This window comes from Nicotiana tabacum, chromosome 17 (genome assembly GCF_000715075.1).
Source record: "Nicotiana tabacum cultivar K326 chromosome 17, ASM71507v2, whole genome shotgun sequence".
NCBI lineage: Eukaryota > Viridiplantae > Streptophyta > Magnoliopsida > Solanales > Solanaceae > Nicotiana > Nicotiana tabacum.
In genome coordinates, this window is record NC_134096.1 from 106,363,280 (window position 1) to 106,378,845 (window position 15,566).

Sequence of the window (15,566 nt, forward strand, 5' to 3'; positions counted from 1 at the left end):
AAAATTGACCCTTAAGGGTCTTGGAATTACCTTAGAACTAGATAGGTTCTGGGCGTGAGTCAGGTGACTCTGGGCCTAAAGACTTTAGGCTCTTAAGCTTTTACAAAACTATGGGTCTGTCTATTCATTCAGACAAGACTAATTTATGAGCCAAGTAGAAACGGGCCACTTCAGTGAGGTCCAGTTCTTAACCAAACCAAACAACAGTAAAAAAATAAAAATAAAAAATAAAAAAATAACGGCAATTAAAAAAAAAACAACAAAGCAGTAATACTAAAAATTCAGAACTAATAAAGATAAAATAAATAAATAATAAGAAGAAAAACAGAAAGCAAAAAAGAATTAAATAAACAGTAACAACACAAAATAGAACGAGAAAAACAGAATTTTTGGATTTATATATATATATATATATATATATATATATATATATATATATATATATTTGTTTAATAAAAACAGAAAGAGACAATTAAATAAATAAAAATAAGAATAAGAAGAACAATAATCGACAATAAACACAAAATATAAAGATTAAAAAAAGAAGAAAATAACATAAAATATGCCAAATAAAGATCTAGCCGCTAAAAACCCTCATGCCAAGACTCCCGTATGGGATCTAAGATCCTTTATGGGAGATCTTGGCAGGAGGATTATTAAACAGACTAAATTGGATTTAGGGTTTTGAAAAACAGATCTAGGGTTTCGGAGACCCTAGATCTAAGATCTATGATTTTTGGTGATTTTTTTGGGGATTTGGTTGGTAGGGTGAGGTTCAGGGAGGTGAGTAGGGTGTATGGTATGAGTTTGAGGCATTTTGGATGTCCTCCGCCGTCGTAGGCGATTTCCAGCGGCGGGATTAGGGTTTCTGGGATCTAAGATCTAAAATCTGTTGATTTTGGTGGGGTTTTTTTTGGGGGGGGGAGGGGGGGTCGGTTATTATAGTGGGATTCTAGAGGGTGAGGAGAGTGTATAGGGTAAGTTTGGATGGCTTTGAAGGTCCACCACTGCCGTAGGGCGATTTCCGGCGGCGGCGTGGGAGGAGCGTATTGAGGCAGCTAGAGATTGGTTAGAGAGAGGTGAGAGACGAGGTCGTCTCTAGGGTTAGAGATGTGAGAGAGGGGGATGTGACGAAATGAGGGGGTGGGAGAGGGTTTGGACACTTATATATTAAGTGACAGGTGAATTTCGAGTCGTTGGATCTTGTGAAGATCAACGGTCAGGATCACCTAGCATTTAAACTGCGTCATTTGGACTAGTGTGGGGCTGGGCAGATTCTGGGTATTGGGCTCGGGTGTTTTGGGCTAAATTTTGGGGATTGGACTGGTTTTTACACTGGCCCAGTCCGATTTTAGGCTAATTAAACCCCATTTTGTTTAATTAACTTTTAAAAATCTATTTAGTTTAAACAAATCTTAAATTAAGTGCTAAATTAATCTTAATTTATAAAATTAAACCAACTATCTATTTTTATTATTCACATAATTAGTTAATCTTCAATTATTAAAAGAAAAAATTACTAATTTTAACACTAAAAGAAAAAAACCATTTTTTGATTTTTTTTTAATAATATGATTAAATTAGGTGTTAAATTAAATTAAAAACCTAATAATGCAAGATGATAAAGGTTTAAATATTTTTGTTATTTTTCATGACTTCAAAAAATGAAACAATGCAACTAAATGCAAATAATTTCAAATAATTAACAAAAATCCTAAAACAATCTAAAAAATAATTTATTTATTAATTTTGTAGGAATATTTTGGTAGGGTAAAAATTACATGCTCACATAATGCAATGGCTAACTTCAGTTTAATAAAACTACAACATGTTTGGCTGAAGCTTTTGTTTTATAATTGCTGAACTTTAGCATTCTAGGAGATGGAGTTTTATTTTGTAATTGCTGAACTTTATCATTCTAGGAGCTGAAGTTTTATTTTGTAATTGCTGAACTTCAGCATTTTAGGAGCTGAAAATTTATTTTGTAATTGCTGAATTTCAGCATTCTAGGAGCTGAAGTTTTGTTTTGTAATTGCTGAACTTCAGCATTCTAGGAGTTGGAGTTTTGTTTTGTATTTGCTGAATTTCAGCATTCTAGGAGCTGAAAATTTTATTTTATATTTGCTAAACTTCAGCAGTCTTAGAGCTGAAGTTGTGTTCTGCCTTTCTTTGAAGTTAGATGGCTTTAAAATATAACTTAAGCCAAATTGTGCTGAAGTTTGAACTGATTTTTTTGATAATGTTCTGAAGTTATTTTTCCTATCTTTTATTTTTCAGTTCTGCAGCCCTTTTTCTGTCATTTTTCCTGCAGATGATATCATAAAGCAAGGGGTAAGCTTATTCCAAGAGATCGCGAGAGCAACTATTGTATATAATAAATTTCACATGCATGTGCCATTTTTGTGGCAGGTAACTTGGAAGAGAGGACATGTAGTAGTCAGTTGCTGTTGTATGTTTAAGAAAGATGGATCAGGGAAAGACACAAATCACACCTACTTTAACCAGCTTGTGGAGTTTTATTTACTCGTCCTTCAACATAGAATATGGTAGTTGATAAGATTTAATAAAAACTTTACAGATCCAATCAATAATACTTATACAAAGTCTCATGTGTTTGAGAGAGAAAAGAAGAAGAGGAAAAGAATAGGAGGAAGAAAGGAGCGCATAGGTCAGGAGGAAGAAGAGGAGGCGTCTGAAGTTGTCAAAATTAGGGCATAAATTAAAGAATTTTAAAAATATGGGTATAAGTTAAATGGGGGTGACCAAATAAGGCGCCCATGCAAAATTTTACATTAATATCAAGTTATCGAGTGAAGTTTTGCTCTTTTTTAGGATTTTAGCATTCTTTTATGGTGATTGTCGGCAAGTAATAGTTTAAAAATATTTTGACGATTCTTTTTCCCTGAATAAATACCTTGAAATATTCTTTTGAATTGCTTAATTTATATTATGGTGAGAGAAAGTTCCAATAATTTTGTTGAGAAATGTATTTGGTCCTCTCATTGTATTTTAAATTGATTATTGTCATTTATTTGAGCAATCAGTAGTAGGGGTGGCATGTGGGCCGGGTCCGATCCTAAGTGGGCTTTGCGGGCCCGGTCCTAAGTGGGTCGGTCCTAGGTGGGCCGGTCCTAAGCGGTCCCGGGTTTTGCGGGCTTCTTGTTGGAACTAATGGTCCCGTGTTAAGTAGGCCGGTTCCGGGCCTAAACGGGCCCAAACAGTCCTAAGCGGGCCCAACGGATACTTTCTATTTTTTAAATTATTTTTATACAAGTTAGAGAAAAAAATGGTAATAAAAATATCTAAGGCAATTCCTAGTAAATTATATTATAGAATTGTCACCTAAATTTTTTAATTCAAATTTAAAGACAAAAATATTGTAAAGAGATATTCAAAGCAATGCGTTATAATATATATATATATATATACTATACTATACTATATATATATATATATATATATATATATATATAAACTATATATACATCTTACTATATTAAGATGTATATATAGTATATCGTAAGATGTATACTATCGAATATGGCTTATATACTATGTATATAGTAAGATGTATGTGTATATATTCCAACATATTTAAAAACTAACTCTTTGCCACAAGTTTTACACTTAGCCCAATTTTTTCTCTTAGTTGAGTAAAAAATGGCCAAACAAGAGATGTTTCTGCCCGTTTAGAAGGTTGTCTAGAAAAAGTAGGGGCAGTAACAGGAGAGTTAGACGGGGATCATTTGGATTATTATTAGTTGGGTTAACTTCAGGAATAGGACTAGTGGGTGTATCGTCATCCGGTTGCGTTTCATCAAAATCTATTTCTTCATCATCATTTTCATCAATAGTTGAATTACCATAAAGAGCATTCATATATTCATGGTTTAATTGTTTACAGGGTGCAATTATTATGGCAAAATTGACTCTCGATAAATTGTAATAAACTATTATCGCTATCAAGAATAGGAGGTGTAGGACGGGTAACAAGTTTAGGCCGGGGAGCCAAAAAAAGTGGAGGAGGAACAGATTGGTCACTAGATTCACCACTCTTAGATTTTTTCTTATTTTTACTAAATATTTTTTTTAAGGAATAAGCCATCTTAATTAATCAAGCAAAGTAAATAAAACAAACAAAACTATAATATTAAAACTTAAGAGTTGGAACGAGTTTACCGAATTGACGAACAACTTGTTGAAAAATAATTATCGTTGAAGATTTCAATTCACCAACTTCACAATTTTGCACAAATTGTAACAATTAAGTAAGCAATTATAGAAGAATATTAGAGAGAGATTGATAATTTTGTGAGAAAAATGAAAGAATGAGGGGGTATTTATAGTTGAAAATAGGGAAAAAGTGTAATTATAAAAAGTTTGGGGTTAAAACAAAATTTGGGGGGTTAAATGACTATTTTACAAATAGCCAACGACTATTTTGGCAGACCAAACGGCTAGTTTTTAAATGGCCAAACGGTCAATTTTTTTTTTAAAAAAATTATCCGTTGGGCCCGGATAGGACCGTTTAGGATCGCTTGAACCGGCCCACTTCTCAGCCGGTCCCGGTCCCAAATGGTCCCGGTTTCGCGGGCCTCGCCTATGAGACCGGCCCACTACCCGACCCACCACCTCACGGTCCCGGTCCTATCCGGTCAGGACTGTTTAGGCCCACCGCCCATGTGCGCTTGCGGTCCTGGTCCGGTCCCGATCCTAATCGGCCCACATGTCACCTCTAATCAGTAGTAATATATATACTTAATTTTAATTAAAATAAGATTAAGCGGCTACTTTTGTGGCCACGAAAATCTGACCAGATGCGATAAGCTAAGAGTTTTGTGGCGACTACGTTGCCACGAAAAGCTGATAGAGTAGCTGCTAAAGGTAAAGTGCATTTTCTGAATTTCTTTTCTTTTTTTTGCTATGCCAAATATTAATTTTGGGGGCGATTACCCCGAATCGTATTGCTAAAGGTAAAGTATTGACAAATTATTTTATTTAAAGAAAGAAGAGAGCTTCATTCTTATCGATTCACTTTAAAACAACAAAACATTTTATTATGTGTCAAACTAGCAACTCATGTCGATGTCTTAGCTTGACGGTGAGTATTAATAAACTTTTATTTAATTTATTCGTCTAGTAGGAAAAATTTATAAAATAAAAATCTATCCGCACAGAATACTTATACATTTTTAATTTTACAATTTAATGATAGATGGTAAAATTTATAGTTACAGTTCAAATTAATGAATGATATGTGAAGTTATCGATGTCAGATGTCATATTTTTTAAATGTTTTCCCTCATTAATATCAAGTTATCGAGTGAAGTTTTGCTTTTTTTTTTTTAGGATTTTAGGATTCTTTTATGCGGATTACCGGCAAGCAATAGTTTAAAATATTTTGATCATTTTCTTTCCATGTGTAAATACCTTGAAATGTTCTTTTGTATTGCTTAATTTATATTATGGTGATAAAAAATTCTAATAATTTTGTTGAGAAATGTATTTGGTACTCTCATTGTATTTTTAGTTGATTATTGTCATTTATTTGAGCAATTAGAAGTAATATTTACTTAATTTGGATCAAATAAGATTTAGTGACAACTGTGATCGCTACGAAAAGTAATATCAGTCGCCACTAATACCAATACTAGATCTAGAGCTGCCAATATGGGCCAAGTCTGGATTAGCTCAGTCCAGCCCATGTGGGTTTTAGCAGTTGACGGGCTGGGCTAGCCCATTATTTTGATGGGCCTTACAATGGTCAACCCACCCCAGACCTATATAGGTCCGCGGGCCCCGTGCCGACTCATCATTTTTTAAAATATAATTATATATTTTTTGTTTAAGGTCTAACCTAAAAAAAGATAGTAAATGTTTAAAAGTTAAAAAATATCTTATTGGAAAAATTTCGCAAAACTTAATAACTTTTTATACTGTTCCAATATATTACAGTAAACACTAAAAAAGTAAAAGACAAGACTATATTTCATTAACTAAAAATCAAAACTCAAAATAAATTATTCAAGAGAACATCCATGACACTTATGGAATATCCAACACATCATCTTCATCAAACACATTTGAATCCGCTTGTGACAAGGTTGTCTTAACATCTTCACTTTCATCTACATCTACAATTCATATGCAATATTAATTAGTTAAATATTAAGAATAATAAAATTTTAAAACTAATAATATTCAAATTCACATAAAAAATATTATCAGTTTGAGTATGGTAAAAGTCGTGCAGACGTAATTTCTATTAACAAGTGTTTGGACATTTTTATGACGGATGCAACTTCTGTACTTTGTCAGAACACGCCCACCAATGCTAAATGTTGATTCCTATGCTACAGTAGTAATAGGAATACTAAGTTCATCACGCGCCATCACTGAAAAATCGGGATATTTTCTAGAATGGTCCTTCCAATAGATGACAATATCCATCTCTTGAAACTTCTCAAGATCAAGCTTTGGTTCCTCTAAGTAAAGATCCATTTTTGACTTTTCGTCGCTAGAGGTATTATACTTTTTATATTTTATATATTTTATATATTTTAAATAAATATTTTTATTAGGCCCACGGACAGGCCCAGTCCAGCCTCAGTCAAGCCTCACGGGCCATAGGCTTGCTTGGGTAGTGCTTAAGAACCTCATTTTTAAATGGGCTCCAAATATTCTAGCCCAACTGATGTGATTCTTCGAGTTAACAAAGAACCAACCGACCATGATCATGATCTTGAAACGAAAACATGATTTTGTGGGCCAATTTCAAGAAACAACGTATCTCAAGTTTTACGACTCAGAATCTGATGATTAAAAAACGAGGTGAAAGATGACGATCTAAACTATAAGAAAGACTATTTACTCGTGCAAAATAAGTAAATATTTATACTGTACCGGTTCAAGTAAAATTATGATTCTATAATATCAAAAAAATAAATTTAGATCAAGAAACGTGTTCTTGAATGGTTCAAGAACTATAAAATTCCTAAAGTCACCACTTGGAATCAATTAACGTGATAAAGAAACACCGCACGCAATTGAAAACAAGATAAAGACTATCACCACCTTGCTTGGAACCAAAAACAAGGATAAAGAAGACAAAATAGAGAAAAATACTCTATTGTAAAACTAGGGCAAGCCTCAAAAACGTGATTTTTTTGGTAAAAGAAGAATCTATGTTAAATTTTATTAATTTTGGCCAAGATCATGTTTTAGAGCTCAAGTTCAAATATATGGACTTATTTTCAAGAAACCCAAGATTGATTTCAAGAAGCCCAAGATTGATTTCAAGAAGCCAAGACCCTTTCCTTCTTAAAATATGATTTAGTTTATTTCTTTTAGAATAAGGATTTTCCTTTTAGTAGGATTCTAGTTTCTTTTCCTTGTAGAATATGGATTTTACTTTCCTTGTCTTTAGTTATTTTATTTCCTTATTAGAATAGGAATTGTAGTCATCAAAGAAGAGACTCTAGGCCTATATAAAGGGTTCTCTTGCCTTGTAGAAGAAAAAATTCACGTTTTGCAGGCTTTCCCTAGTTTTACAATAGAGTATTTTTCTCTATTTTGTCTTCTTTATCCTTATTTTTGATTCCAAGCAAGGTGGCGATAGTCTTTATCTTGTTTTCAATTGCGTGTGATATTTCTTTATCACGTTAATTGATTCCAAGTGGTGACTTTAGGAATTTTATAGTTCTTGATCATTCAAGAACACGTTTCTTGATCTAAATTTATTTTTTTTGATATCATAGAGTCATAATTTTCCTTGACCAGGTACAATATAAATATTTATTTATTTTGAACGAATAAATATTCTTTCTTATAGTTCAGATCGTCATCTTTTACCTCGTTTTTGAATCATCATATTCCGAGTCGTAAAACTTGAGATACATTGTTTCTTAAAATTGGCTCACAAAACCACATTTTCGTTTCAAGATCTTGATCCTAGTCGGTTGGTTCTTTGTTAACTCGAAGAATCACATCAATTTGGTATCAGAGCTATAATCCACAGATCCCAAATTGACGAATTTATCATGGCCAAGATTCAACCAAGAGGAAGATTCTTGGTTCAAGAAGATGAAGAGACGAGACAATATGAATCTCTTTTCCACACTAGATGTACCTCCCATGAAAAAGTTTGTTCGTTGATCATTGATCGTGGGAGTCACATAAATATCGTTTTTGAAGAGATGGTTTCTAAACTCGGCTTGTCAACCAAACTTCATCCATACTTTTACAACATTGAAGTTGAAGATGATGATGGTTTAGAGGTAACTCGTCAATACCTAGTATCTTTTTATATTGGTAAGTTCTATAAAGACAAGATTTGGTGTGACATAGTGAATGTAATGACCCAATCAGCCATTTTAACTTTTAGAAACCTGTTTCTTAAAATAAAACTCCCCGAACATGCTTTTATTAATTTATGATTCGCGGGGATGGTTGATTCGGAATTTGAAAGTGTTTGGGTTGAAATCGGAACACTTGGTTCCTTAAGTTGGCTTTAAATGGCCAAGTTTGACTTCAGTCAATATTTTGGGAAAATAACCACGAAATCGAGATTTGACGATTCCAATATGTTCGTATGATGATTTTGGACTTGGGAGTATATCCGAATCGGGTTTTGGATAACCCGGGAGCGTTTTGACGCTTAATAGTAAAAATCAACTATTTGAAGGTTTAAAATTCTTTAAAATTGATTTGGAGTACGTTTTTGAGTAATTGAAATCCGTTTGGAATTTCAAATTTGGGAATAGTTCCGTATAGTGATTTAAGACTTGCACGCAAAATTTCAGGTCATTTCGAGTAGTTTAAGTATATTTCGGCGCATTGGAAGTAAATCGAAGAACTTGAAATTTTTAAGTTTGAATCAATTTGGTTTAGGGTATGATTAATAGATTTGATGTTGTTTTATATATTCCGAGAGTTTGAGCTAGTCCGTTTTATGATTTTAAACTTGTTGGTATATTCGGGCGGGGTCCGGGAGCCCCGAGTGTCAATCAGACGACACTCGGGCCAAGTTGGAAGTTGGGAGCCAAAACTGAAGCTCCCAGCTATTGTCAGAATCACACCTGCGCTTGGCCAGTCGCAGGTGCAACATTCCCAGGTGCGACACTCGCAGATGCGAGATTTCTTCGCAGAAGCAGAAAAGGAATGGGAGGCCTGACATCGCAGGTGCAGAATATTGGGCGCACCTGCGAACGCGCTGGTGCGAGGCTAGACGCGCAGATGCGAGGATTGGTCAGGCGAGTGGAACTCGCACCTGCGAGGATTTTTCCGTAGGTGCGGAGCCGCAGGTGCGTTCCATCTTCCGCAGGTGCGAAAGGCCTGTTTGGCAGAAAGTTTAAAAGAACGGGAATCCACCATTTTTTCCCGTTTTCTCTCCACATTTGGGAGATTTCAGAGCATTTTTAAGAGGAGATTTCAACTAGCAACTTGAAGGTAAATTAATTCTATACACCTTGAGTTAAATACATAGATTATGGATAGATTATAACTATTAAATCTTAAAAATTAAAGGTTTAGATGAAAAACCTAGATTTTTATAAAAATGAGATTTTAACCACGAAATGGTTATGGAATTGGATAGAAATTATATATTTGAGTTCTTGAAATTATGGGTAACGTTTTCATCCAAAACTTTTCGGAATCCGGGCACATGGGTCCGGGGTAAAATTTAGGAATTTTACCATTTTGGATAGGGTAATTTATTTAATAGATAAATTTCGAATTATTGAGCATATATTAATTATTTTATACAACTTTTGGATAATTTCAGATTTTTCGGCATCGAATCGAGAATTTTACGCGACGCGATAATCGGAAAGTGAACTTTGAGACAAGGTAAGTCTCTTGCCTAATCTTGTGAGGGGAAAATTACCTCATAGGTGATTAAATTAAATAATTATTGCTAATTGTGGGGGCTACGTACGCACGAAGTGACGAGAGTCCATGCGTAGCTACTATAAATATTAAAGTCCGGGTAGTTTAGGACTCAAAGCATGAATTACTTGTGTAAATGGTATTCTTTATTTAATTAATATTAATTGATATATGTGAATATATTGTGAATTGTTAGATAAGGATATTAAAAGATGAAATTATCATATGCTAAATTTTTGTTTAGATTAATTAATTATTAAAATAAATTGTTATCCTCTCGAATAAATATTACAATAAATACTCTCATTCCGGAGGTACATAAGAAAATGTTCCTCCGTTCTTGTGGATCGGGCCGAACGCCTCAACAGGATAGATGCATCTATGGATCGTGCCGCACGTCCCTCGACAATGTACACGATACTCTGGATCGGGCCGTACGTCCTCGGCAGAAATCGTGCTTAATAATAATAATAATAATAATAATAATAACTACACGATACTTGAATAATTTATTGCAGCTTGTAAAACTATTTGATAAATTGAAAATTTATTTAAATTGAATTGCAGCTTGTAAAGCTATTTGATAAATTGAAATTTTTATGGAAATTGAAGGATTTAATTAATACATTGAGAATTGTTGCATTTGAAGGAATTTAATTATTTCTACTGGTTAACTAAATTATTGTAAATTCTGTGAATCATGCTGATTTAAATATTCTAGTTTTATTTTAATTATTATTATTGACCCATAGTGAGTGTCAAAGTCGGCCATCTCGTCTCTACCACTTCGAGATTAGGCTTGATACTTACTGGGTACAAGTTGTTTACATATTCATACTACACTTGCTGCACTTTTTGTGCAGGACCTGAGGCAAGTACTAGTGGGGGATCCATCGTCTTACACCCACGTTATCCAGGGGCATAATGGTAAGCTGCCTTTCTGAGCCGTTCTGCAGCTACTAGTGTCTCTCCTTGTATTTTTTTTCATTCTGTCTATTTTTATTTCAGACAATATTTGAAGATTTTTTTGTATAATCTACTAGATGCTCATACACTTGTGACACCAGGTCTTGGCACACACACATTGGTAAAATTTGGTGTCTTATTATTTTTCTTGGTTTTAAATTTTATCGACATATGCTTAATTTATTGGTTGGCTTGCCTAGCTGTAGTGTTGGGCGTCATCACAACCTATAGGTAAAATTGGGTCGTGACAACATGGTATTAGAGCACTAGGTTCACGTAGGTCTCACAAGTTATAAGCAGGCCTAATAGAGTCTTGCGGATCGGTACGAAGACGTATGTACTTATCTTCGAGAGGCTATAGGGTGTTAGGAAACTACCTTTCTTCATATTCCATCGTACAATTAATGTAGTACTAAATATCCTTCTCTTATTCTCTCACAGATGGTGAGAACGCGCTCGAATGAGGTTCCAGACCAAGGAAGAGCTACTCCCCCAGTTGCTAGAGGCCGAGGCAGAGGCCGAAGGAGGGCTCCAGCCCGTGGTAGAGGGTGAGGACGTCCCAGGACTGTTCCAGTTATTCCGCCAGTGGGTCCAGCAGAGAATCCTATTATTGAGGAGCAGGGTGAAGTGCCTGTGGCAGAGCCAGCTCCGGTAGATTTCACATTTGAACCGGGATTTCAGGATGTCATGGGTCGTATGCTGCGGTTCATGGACAATATGATTCAGGCTGGTTTATTTCCGGCAGACCCAGCACATCTTAGGCGGGCGGGGGAGCACAGACCCCTACCGCGCAGGCTCATGGACAGGCAGCTGCTGTATATCAGACCCATGGTGCACTACCCGTGGGTGGAGCCCAGCCAGTGGCAGCAGCTACACCTGAGCCCAGGCCAGCTGTAGCTGCTGATCCTCAGAAACTGTTGGACAGATGGACTAGACTATATCCTCCTATCTTTGGGGGTGAGCGACACGAGGATCCCCAGGATTTTATTGATCGGTGCAAGGATAGACTGTACAACATGAGGATACTGGAGTCTCATGAGGTAGACTTTGCTACTTTTTAGCTAGAGGGCAGAGCCCGCAGATGGCGGCAGTCTTATGTTCTTGGTAGAAAAACAAATTTTCCTCCCATGACTTGGGACAGGTCCACCCGTATCTTCCTGGACAGGTATATTCTACCCTCCCAGAGGGAAGAGTTGCGGTTTCAGTTTGAGCAGCTCCAGCAGGGTCAGATGTCAGTGACCGATTATGAGGCGAGGTTCTCTGAATTATCTCGCCATGCACTTATGATACTTCCTACTGAGGCGGAGAGAGTGTGGAGGTTTGTAGCTGGTTTACATACTGGCATTCAGGCCACTATGGCTCGAGAGGTTGAGATGTGTACTTCTTATGAGCTAGTTGTGGAGATAGCCCGGAGGATTGCGGGTGTACGTCAAAGGAGCTAGGAGCAGGTTATGAGAGATAAGTGGTTCAGGTATTGTGGAGAGTTCAGAGGAGCTCCGTCTAGGGGCAGAGGTTAGTTTGTGAGAGGGCAGTCCAGCAGGCCCCCATATCCAGCACCACTACCTCCTCGGGGTGCTCCACTGCGACCTTATCTCAGTGCTATTCCAGAGATTTCTTATCGCCCACCAGCTATTCAGGGTCCTCCCAATGGGTATTCAGTTCCCCAAGGCCAGACTCTTAGTCAGCATCCCACCGCACCGAAGAGTTGTTATGAGTGCGAGGATCCCAGTCACATGCGGAGATTTTGCCCCAGGCTTCGGGGTAGACTAGTACAGCAGGGTCAGCAGCATATGCTTACCGGACCAGTTGCTCCACCAGTAGTCCGACCACCAAGAGGTGGAGGACAGGTGGGCAGGGACCATCCTAAAGGTGGAGGTCAGCCAGGCAGAGGCCAGTCAGTTGGCGCTCCAGCTCGGTTCTATGCTTTTCCGGCTAGACCAGATGCAGAGACCTCAGATGCTGTGATTACAGGTATTATTTCTATTTGCGGCAAAGATGCCTCAGTATTATTTGATCCAGGATCTACGTATTCATATGTGTCATTTCTATTTGCTCATTTCCTGGGTGTTTCTCGTGAGTCCTTGAGTACTCCTGTTTATGTGTCCACTCCTGTAGGCGATTCTGTTATTGTGAACCAGATCTACCGGTCTTGTATTATTACATTCAGTGGTTATGAAACTAGTGCAGATCTCTTATTGCTCGAGATGACAGATTTTGAAATTATTCTGGGTATGGACTGGTTATCTCCATATCATGCTATTCTAGATTGTCATGCCAAAACTGTTACCTTGGCTATTCCATCTTTGCCTAAGCTGGAGTGGAAGGGTTCGTCTGTTAGTTCATTTAATCGAGTTATTTATTTTATAAAGGCTCAACACATGGTTGAGAAGGGTTGTTTGGCTTATCTAGCCTATGTTTGGGATACTACTGCAGAGACTCCGGCTATTGATTCAGTGCCTATAGTTCGGGAGTACTCCGATGTATTTCCTTCATATCTTCCAGGTATGCCACCTGATCGTGATATTGATTTTTGTATTGACTTGGCTCCAGATACTCAGCCTATATCTATCCCACCATATCGCATGGCTCCGAAAGAATTGAAAGAATTAATAGAACAGCTTGAAGAGTTACTAGACAAAGGGTTCATCAGACCGAGTATATTGCCTTGGGGTGCACCGGTATTATTTGTGAAGAAGAAGGATGGCACAATGCGAATGTGTATTGATTATCGCCAATTGAATAAAGTTACTATTAAGAACAAGTACTTGTTGTCATGCATTGATGACCTATTTGATCAGTTGCAGGGTGCTAGGGTGTTCTCTAAGATCGACTTGAGGTCCAGGTATCATCAGTTGAAGATTCGAGATTCGAATGTTCCGAAAACTGCTTTTCGTACTAGATATGATCATTATGAGTTTCTGGTAATGTCTTTCGGTTTAACTAATGCCCCGACAGTGTTTATGGATTTGATGAACAGGGTATTCAGGCCATATATTGATTCATTTATCATTGTCTTCATTGATGACATTTTGATCTACTCGCGCAGTAAGGAGGAACATGAGCAGCATATGAGAGTAGTGCTTCAGACATTGCGGGAACAAAAGCTATATGCTAAGTTCTCTAAATATGAGTTCTAGCTAGAGTCTGTAGCATTTTTGGGGCATATTATATCGGGTGAGGGTATTAAGGTTGATCCCAAAAAGATTGAGGCAGTTCAAAATTGTCATCGTCCCACTTCGGCGACTGAGATCAGGAGTTTTCTGGGTTTAGCAGGTTATTATCGTCGATTCGTGAAAGGTTTTTCATCTATTGTAGCGCCTTTGACCAAATTAACCCAGAAGGGTGCTCCGTTCTGATGGTCCGATGATTGTGAGGTGAGCTTTCAGAAGCTCAAGACAATATTTACTACAACACCAGTGTTAGTGTTGCCTTCCGGTTCGGGGATGTATACAGTGTATTGGGACGCTTCACGTGTTGGTTTGGGTTGTATATTAATGCAGGAAAAGCGAGTTATTGCATATGCTTCACGTCAGCTGAAGCCCTACGAGAAGAATTACCCAGTACATGATTTGGAGTTAGCTGCGATTGTTCACGCTCTTAAGATTTGGAGGCATTATCTTTATGGGGTGTCCTGTGAAGTTTATACTAATCATCGCAATTTGCAACATTTGTTCAAGCAAATGGACCTAAAACTGAGACAACGCAGATGGCTTGACTTACTAAAAGATTATGATATTACTATCCTATATCATCCAGGCAAAGCAAATATGGTTGCAGACATCTTGAGTAGAAAGGCGGAGAGTATGGGTAGTTTGGCTTTCATTTCAGTAGAGGAGAGGCCATTGGCTTCAGATATTCAGTCCTTGGCCAATAAACTTGTGCGGCTGGATATTTCAGAGCCCATCTGAGTTCTTGCATGTGTTATAACTCAGTCTTCACTATTTGAACAGATCAAGGCTTGCCAGTATGATGATCCACACTTAATGGTTCTTCAAGAAACGGTACTACGGAGTGGTGCCAAGGAAGTTACTATTGGAGCGGATGGTGTTCTGCGACTCCAGGATCGTCTATGTGTTCCTAATATGGATGAACTGAGGAAAAAGATCTTAGAGGAAGCACACAGTTCTCGGCATTCTATTCATCCAGGTGCTACGAAGATGTATCGTGATTTGATGCAGCATTATTGGTGGAGACGAATGAAAAAGGACATAGTTGAGGATGTAGCTAGGTGTCTAAATTGCCAGCAAGTTAAATATGAGCACCAGAGGCCAGGTGGCCTACTTCGGCAGATGACTATACTAGAGTGGAAATGGGAACAAATTACTATGGACTTTGTAGTGAGGTTGCTGCGGACCTTGAGGAAGTTTGATACAGTTTGGGTGATTGTTGACAGGTTGACCAAGTCGGCACACTTTATTCCGGTTATGACTACGTATACTTCAGAGAGGTTGGCCCATATTTATATTCAGAAGATAGTTTGGTTGCACGGTGTGCCAATTTCCATCAGATCAGATAGAGGCCCTCAGTTTACTTCACATTTCTGGAGAGCAGTACAGAGTGAATTGGGGACCCGAGTAGAGCTCAGCACAACTTTTCATCCGCAGACCGACGGGCAGTCAGAGCGGACAATTCAGATTTTGGAGGATATTCTCAGGGCATGTGTCATTGACTTTGGAGGTCAATAGGATCGTTTCTTGTCTTTGGCCGAGTTT